Genomic DNA, 8,376 nt, shown 5'->3' with positions numbered 1-8,376 from the left:
TGAATAAGGTGGTTTACTGTGAAGACATAGTGTGTGTATATATATATATATATGATTTAACCCAGGGTTGTTTTACCATTAAATGGCTAACCCTTTTTATTTTGTCTTCATTTTGACACAGTGTTTCACTAAGTTACTTAGGACTTCACTAATTTACTGAGGCTGGTCTTGAGCTGTTGATCCTCCTGCCTCAGCCTCCCAGATCACACAGGCTTCACCACGCTGAAGACATAACATTTTAAAATCGCAGTGCATTGTGCTAGGGGGTAGATTAGAGTTGTATTTAAGGTGGGAGGGGCCACTGAGAATAGCTGATTCTAACAGAAGGAGTTGGTATGGATCAGAGAAAGAGTGATCTGACTACCCACAAGAACACAAAAGAGAGTACAGGGAACAATCTATGCAGCAGTACTTTTGACAGTTGTCAAAAGCACTCTATGATCTTAATTATTGTTACTAAAATAACATCAATATTGTGCTAGTGAATCTATTTTCTGAATATCTTGCCTGATCAGGAGTGAAATGATCATTTCAGGGTTTGGCTCCTGTGAAATCAACAAGATCAAGGTCATGCCTCAAACCTTACTATTTTGGAATAGCAAAAGAGTATCTCTCAAACTCTATGTCCATTTTGGGTTACTGGGAAGTTTCACTTCCTATCATTTTCACTCATAGACGTGGGCTGATGGAGCCATCTTCTGAATATTATTGTTGGCACAAGAGCAGAGAGAAGGAAATATGATGAATCTGATACCAGCTCTTAATGGTTTTCCTTAGAAATGGTACTTTTGCTCACATCCCACTGGCCTGAACAGTCTCAGGACCATGTGGAGAACTGCAGTCCTATCATGGGTTCAGAGGAAGGGATAATAATGATAATGACTCTTAATTTCTTCCATGTCCTCAGGCCATAATTTCTCATGAAAATCAATAGAAAGAAAAAGGTGTTTAGAAGATTTTCTTTTTTATGGGGCAGAAAGATTTGTATCCAATATACTTCTGTGCCTTGCTATCCTTACTTTTATACAAAAAGAAGGAAGTCAGGCCTTCCTAATGTATTCTGCTGCCTATCGCTCTGGTGACAATTGTTTTGCGAGCCTTTTTTTTTTTTTTTTTCCCCAAATAATACTGTGTATAAATTGAAGAAGTCTTAATCAACTCTTTATTGGAATCTCACTATACTGGGTATTGTGGGTGAAACAAAAGAAGTCATACACCATTGTTAATCATCAAAGAAGTTTCCCTTTCTTTGGTAAGAAAAGGTGGAAATATGTGAAGGGAGTAAAGATGATTCTAAAAAAAAGATCTGGAAATCATCAGAAACCTATTACTCCTGTTCACCCACTATAGTCATTACCTCTCACAGGCTCAAATTTTCTTCCTTCAAAGACTGAGAGGAGAAAAAATAGAAAGGGCTAACTGGGCCAGGAGCAACAGCCATCCATGAGATATAATTTTCCTAACAGTGTTTTCTGAAATGTGGGTCAACAGGTATTCAGGGCAGGAGCCTCCAGGAGATTTTGAAATTTTGTGTCTTCAGCTCAATGTCCTAGAATATTTTTTTATTTTTTAAGTTGTTGATGGACCTTTTTATTTATTTATATGTGGTGCTGAGAATTGAACCCAGTGCCTCATGCATGCCAGGCAAGCACTCTGCCACTGAGCCACACCCCAGCCCAGAATCCTAGAAAATTTAATGTAAGCATTTTATGAATTGTCTTATAATCAAGTACTGCATGATGTCAGTGTCTGTATTTGTATTTTTACTTTTGGTCCCATTGGCTTTTAGCAGGAGTACTTTAATACTGTTAAACTTTGGGAATAAGTATATAAAGGATATACCCAACCTATGTGAAGACCAAAGAATGTCACATGTTGTTCAAGAGAAGTTTTTATACTATTTCAATAAAAACTGGGGCAAGATATGAGCCCTCTCCTGACACACGAAGCATGTTCTAAACAAAATAATCCATGCTGTGCTGGACAGCGCCATATTCAGGTGGAAAAAATCAAAACAGAATACAGTGGTTAGGAGACTGTTTGTTTCAAGAACTTTGTTTTTTCACTTCTTATGAAATGGGCAAAGATGTAATGGAAAAACCCTAGTTATCCCAATTGCTGCTTACTAGGTGATTGTTAATAAGATAAGTCAAATGTGACTCAATTCCAAGTACAAATTGTTAAAAGAATATGTAATCTGATCATATGATCCTGGTCAATAATTTTCCAGAAGAGACCTGAGTAGGTCTTATTTATTTGAGAAATTCATAACCTGACTTCAACCTTTGTCTTTCTTGACCTCTGTTGCATTAGACACTGTTAAACAGATTCCTTCTTTGGGAAATATTCTTTCCCTTTAGATTCTATGGACAGACTCTGTCTTCCTGCCCCTTGGAGAACTCCCTTTAGGTTTTCTCTGTGATCCTACTTCTCAATTCATGCTGTTTCTCAGGTTCTGTCTCAGCTCCCTTCTTCTCCTTAGTCAATCTCATCTATACTTGTGACTCATATCACAAATGTGCTGAGCATTCTCAAATCTCCTATCTCAAACCTACCCTCTTTCTCCAACCTGTCACTCAGAGCAGCCACCTGAATACAGGTTAAGCATCAGCTATCCAAAATGCTTGGGATAAGAGGTATTTCAGATTTCAGAGAATTTTGGATTCTGGAAAATTTGTGTAGATTTAACCATTTGAGTATCACTAATTAAAAAATCTGAAATTTGAAATGCTCTGAAATGTGAAATTTTTTGTGTGTCATGTCAGTGCTCAAGAAGTTTTGGATTTAGGAGCATTTCAGATTTCAGATTTTCAACTTATATTTTTAAAAAATGTATGCTTTAAATGTCCATAGCAAATATCATCTTCCTGATAAATCTGATACCCTTTTGTAATACCTATTTCAGTCAATGCTCACCGTCCAATAAATAGAGATATGGGAGTCATCCCTCACTTCTTGGTCACCACGTGCCTGGTGAATGTTTTACATTGTAGATATAACTGGCATTATCTTCACCTGCTTTTAGTGTGTGTCTACAAGGCAGTAAGGCTCCTGGTTTTAGAGCTTTTAGGTTAAACAGCTCTGTTTTGGCTTGGCTCTGGTGGGGGGCTATGATATCTTGCCATTGCTCCATTGGTAATTAGCATTTTAAAGTTGTTGGAGGTGGGAAAATATGCAAAGGGACCAGAGCACTCCTTTGTAGATCAGAAATCCTGATCCTTTTTCTTTAAGGCTGGAAATTATTACACTTTTAATAGGGTGGGATGACCCAAGGAAGCTTGGTTGTCAGGAATGTCGGATAAGGGCTGTCAGGAAGAACTGAACTGTGATGGTGGTGTTGGCGCTGGTGCAGAACCAACCTTAACTGCAGGGCCTGTCTTGTCCTAGGGGAGAATCAGGCATGAAGAGAGTAATGAATTTGGACATCTACCACATTGGACCTTGGAGTTACTTAAGAGAAATTGCTGATTAACCATAAATGAAGTTATATATAACTAGAGTTATAACGAGGTACCCAGTGTCCCATGCGGTGGAATAACTATTGCGATGCTCTTTACACCTGAGAACTAGTCTTTCTGTTTTCTGTACCAGCCTCACCAAAGGGGAGATTGGAAACTTAGGCAGAACCACCTCACTTTTTCATTCTTTTCCTGAATAATAGCAAATAGGACTAATTCAAATGGACTAAGTAAGCATCCAGAGGGTTTCACTTCTCAAGGACAAGAGTGCTCAGAGAATGAATGGACTTCTCTCAGCAGTAGTGAAGCCAAGTCCTTGTCCTACAGTATCCCAGAGAGGCTGCAGTGTGGTGGCGAGCACTGGCCCTCACCCGGCAGAGCCCACCAGAGTGGGTCTAAGTTGCAGTGAACCAGGACCAAGGCAAGCAAGGGCGGGTTGACTGTCACTCCCAGGCAGGCAAGCTGAGTCAGTGCAGATGCCCATTCCACACAAGGTACAGCCTGGAACCTCAAAGACCTCAGCCTCCCACGTCCCTAGAGGTGGGAAAACAGATGTAGGGCAAGCTTGAATAGAAGTGCAGACTCTTAGTATTTTTTCTTCCTCTGTTTTATTTTTGGTACCAGCAATTGAACCCAGTAGGGCTTAACCACTGAGCAACATCCCCAGCCCTTTTTAAAAATATTTTATTTAGAGACAGAGTCTTGCAGAGTTGCTTAGGGCCTTGCTAAGTTGCTGAGACTGGTCTTGAATTTGTGATCCTCCTGCCTCAGCCTCCCGAACCACTGGGATTACAGGCGTGTGCTACCACACCTGGCTGCATTAGTACTTTTTCCAAAAAAAAAAAAAAAAAAGTACAAGGTCACAAGGGCGGGGCCCCTATGATGGCATTAATGGCTTTGTAAGAAGAGGCAGAGAAACCCAAGATAGCATGCCATGTGATGCCCTCCATCATGTCACGGTGCAGCAAAAAGATCCTCATCAGATGCTATACTATCTATATTTATTTAAAAAAAAAATACTATTGCAGCCCTTATCTGACATTTCTGACAACTAAGCTTCCCTGATTAGCATAAATTTTAACCAATAGAGTTAGTACTTTTCCAAACCCTGATTAGCATAAATTTGGATCTAGAGGGTTGACCCAAGTGCTATATAAACCCCTAGACTAGCACACTCAGGTGGCAACCCCTACTGGGCCCCCCTTCCTCTTTGGGAGTTCTGTTTCTCTTCACACTTGAATAAATCCTGCTCTTACAGTCACTCATCCTCTTCTTCAAATTTGCAAGACAAGAACCCAGAAAGAAGAAATTAGTTGTGAGCTGATGAGGTCTGCTGCAACACATTTCTTTGCTGCTGAGGCCTGCGGCTTTGCCGACCCCACCTACCCTCAGAAGCAGACAAACTCTGGTTTCAGTTGGATTTATTGATGTAGTGGCTTAAACATGACTTTAGTGCCCACTACAGCTGGTGAACTATGATATATGCAAAAACTCCCCCAAAGGACCTGACATTTGGTGGGTTTTCAACAATGTTTGGATTCGTGTCTAAATTTTGCTTGATCAGGCACACATAGTACTGTCTTTGACAAGTTATAGAGGCTGACCTGACAATTGCTCTAAATGGGCACTTCCTCTTTAAAGCAGTCAGTCCAACCTTGAATGGGTTTGGGTGTGGGAGTAGGAAGGGTTTGCAGCCAATAGAGAAAGTTAAATTCACGTGCACACGGCTCCATAATGAAGATGGACTTAGAGGCTTGCCTCCCTCCTTCCATCTCTAGCCTCTTATCCTAGGCCATCACTGCCTCTCTCCTACATTGCTATACAGATTCTCACCTACACACTCTTCCTCTATTCTTCAATCCATTTTCTACAGAGCAACAAAGCATGGCCTTCTTTTGAAACCCTTCAAAGCCTTCCCCATTGAATCCAGAATAAAACCCAACCTCTTTACCAGGGCTTGAAAGATCCCAAATGATCTGGCTGCTCTCCATTCTGCACACTTGGTCAGACAAATTCCCTCCCACAACAGGATCACTAAACCTCTACTTTCTTTTCGTCTTAGTTCATTTTCTGTTGCTATAGCAAAATACCTGACATAGGGTAATTTATAAAGGAAATAAGTTTATTTGGCATATAGTTTCAAAGGCTGGAAACTCCAAGTGCATGGTACTGGCATCTGATGAGGATCTTCTTGCTGCACCGTGACATGATAGAGGGCATCACATGGCATGCTATCTTGGGTTTCTCTGCCTCTTCTTACAAAGCCATTAATGCCATCATAGGGGCCCTACCCTTATGACCTTGTCTAATCCTATTTACCTCCCAAAGGTCCCACCTCCAAATACCATTAACATACGGCTTTGAAGATTAAGTTTCCACACATGAACTTCGGAGAGATATACTCAGACCACAGAACCTTTAGGAGTTAGCTTAAATGCTGTCTTAGGGACAAAGTAGGGTAGTGAGTTCCCTCATGCTGTTTTCTAGCTTAACGTTTTCTTGTTCAGTTTCTTTTAACATTTCACCTTCTATATTATTTTGTTTATTTGTGTGTTCATTTCCTTTTGTCACCTGTGCCTTGCACTAGAATGGACGCACCATGCACACTGGGACTATGGCTGACTTGTTTGTGACTATGCCCACATTTGGAATGGTGGCTGGTCATGGTAAATGTTTGTCAAATGAATGAAATGAGGTGTTTTGTTCAATACTCCCAAATTAAGGAACTGTACACTAAATTACAGAGAATAAGTAAATCTGACATGTTTATTTTCCTACAGACTAGTTTATACGTAGTTTATGTCTGACCTGTTGAATCACTTAAAATAAAGGGGGAGCAGAACCTTCAGCAAACTATTATTAGAAACAGTATTCAAATATGATATACAATAATGACAGAAATGGAAATATTTTTATTCATAAAACCAATCTAAAGGTTGAAATCCCATGCTAATTATGATTCTATCTGAAATTTTATTCTGTACTAGAAGAAGAGGGGAAAATGTTCAGTCTCACTAATAATCAAATAGATACACATTAGGACAATAATTAAGATATCATCTTTTACCTTCCAAATGGGCAAATATTTTGTTTTTAGATAATATTCATTTGCCTAGCTTGAGGTGAAATGAACAAACTGTCATATACTGCTGGGAAAAAAGTAATTTTTTCAGAGCAATAATTTAATAATATGTACTAAATTATTATACATTGTATACCTAGAAAGTCCTATTGATGAAATAATATGAGTTATGTAGCAATTTGGCTAATTGAATTTTTATCACAAGTTTGTTTAATATGAAAATACCTAAATAGCCAGGCACAGTGGTACATGCCTAATATCCTAGAGACTTGGAAGTTTGAGGCAGGAGAATCACAAGTTCAAGGCCAGACTTGGTAACTTTTTAAGACCCCCAGCAACTTAGTGAGACCCTGTCTCAAAAATAAAAAGGGCTGGGGATGTACCTCTGTCTAAAGTGCCCCCTGGGTTCAATTCCCTACCAGAAAAGCAAAAGACCGAAACATATACTAATATGTAAGTATTAATATATATATACACATATAAAATAATAGTGGTATAGTGTACACATTTAATTGTGTGTTTAAGAAGATCATTATATTTTCATGAAATATTTAAGGAAATATGTAAATTCATGCTATGATATTAAGTTAAAAAAAAGAACAGGCAACCAAAAATACATTTATTATTATACCCCAATTTTATTAAAAAATATACATATGAATACATAGAAAAAAGCCATAATGTAATATATAAAATACTAATACCAATTATCTCTAAATGGTAGGATTACTAATAATTTTTATTTGCATATTAAATGTCCTAATATAACTATATTTTTCATATTTTCAACAATAAAAATAGTCAGAAAAATAATCTATTTAAGAAGAAATGGAGGTAAATAATAAAAGAGGTACATGCTATATCATTTATATTCATTAAAAAGCTTTAGAAACAACCCCCCCCCCCCAAAAAAAAAATACTGCAGACTTTCTCAAACACTGACATTTTCCCAGTGGTTCTACAAGGTTTAAAGTTGACTCAGCAACCACATGGCAAAATGACATTCTTGGACAATCACAGGTGGTCCAAGATAAATCAGGATGGATGCTAATTACCCATGAGCAATCAGGAGCCCTTTATCTAGAAACATTTTGCTGAGAATGGAAAAATAATCATTCTGAAACAACAGGAGGAATTAGTGTGTACTCTGGGGCTGCCTGGATCAGTCTAAACCAGACAGGGAGACACAGAGAGCACAGAAATCCTCCAGTTCAACACCTGAACCTCACCCAAAAGAAAACTGAAACTAATGTCGAAATAACTGTCATCTTCCTGAACACATCTGTCATCTTCTAGTCCTCCACGAAGAGAGCTGTGGACCGGATCCTCCTTGGCAGCCAGGCTCTCCCACCATCTACCTCTCCGCTTTTATTTTCCTAACAGGAAAGGAAGTATTTAAGGAGAGTTAGGTGGTGGTTAAGCAGTTTAAGGTGTTTTAAGGGGAAGGTGGATCCAGGCACATGCAGGAAGGTAAAACGTACTCTTATCTTTCCACCCCTGCAGCTGCTTCCATCATTACTCAAGTTTTTACTGCTGTGTCCTTGTGGTCACTGCACTCCCCAGGGTCATGAAAACAGGGCAATCATATCACCCACCCTGACTCTGTCACCTGGGAGAGCCCACCCTTGGGTATTTTTAAATGAAGGGTGAGCTGGTGTTGCAGCTCAGTGGTAGAGTGCTTGCCTAGCATGCAGGAAACCCTAGATTCGATCCTCAGCACCACATAAAAATAAAATAAAGGTATTGTGTCCACCTACAACCAAAACAAAATATTTTTTAAAAAATAAATGAAGGGAGATAGAATTTGTTTTGTCAGCATTTGTGTCAATCTTGATC

General features: G+C 39.0%; 1 pseudogene across 1 annotated transcript in view; it reads left to right on the top strand.

The window, feature by feature from the left end:
* Positions 1 to 8,376, top strand: part of LOC306659004 (tubulin-specific chaperone E-like) — a 54,735-nt pseudogene that overhangs the window by 1,225 nt on the left and 45,134 nt on the right. The gene's annotated exons all lie outside the window — the stretch shown is intronic.

This window comes from Sciurus vulgaris (genome assembly GCF_902686455.1).
Source record: "Sciurus vulgaris genome assembly, chromosome: 4".
Classification (NCBI taxonomy): domain Eukaryota; kingdom Metazoa; phylum Chordata; class Mammalia; order Rodentia; family Sciuridae; genus Sciurus; species Sciurus vulgaris.
This window is presented reverse-complemented; position numbering and strand designations above follow the sequence as displayed.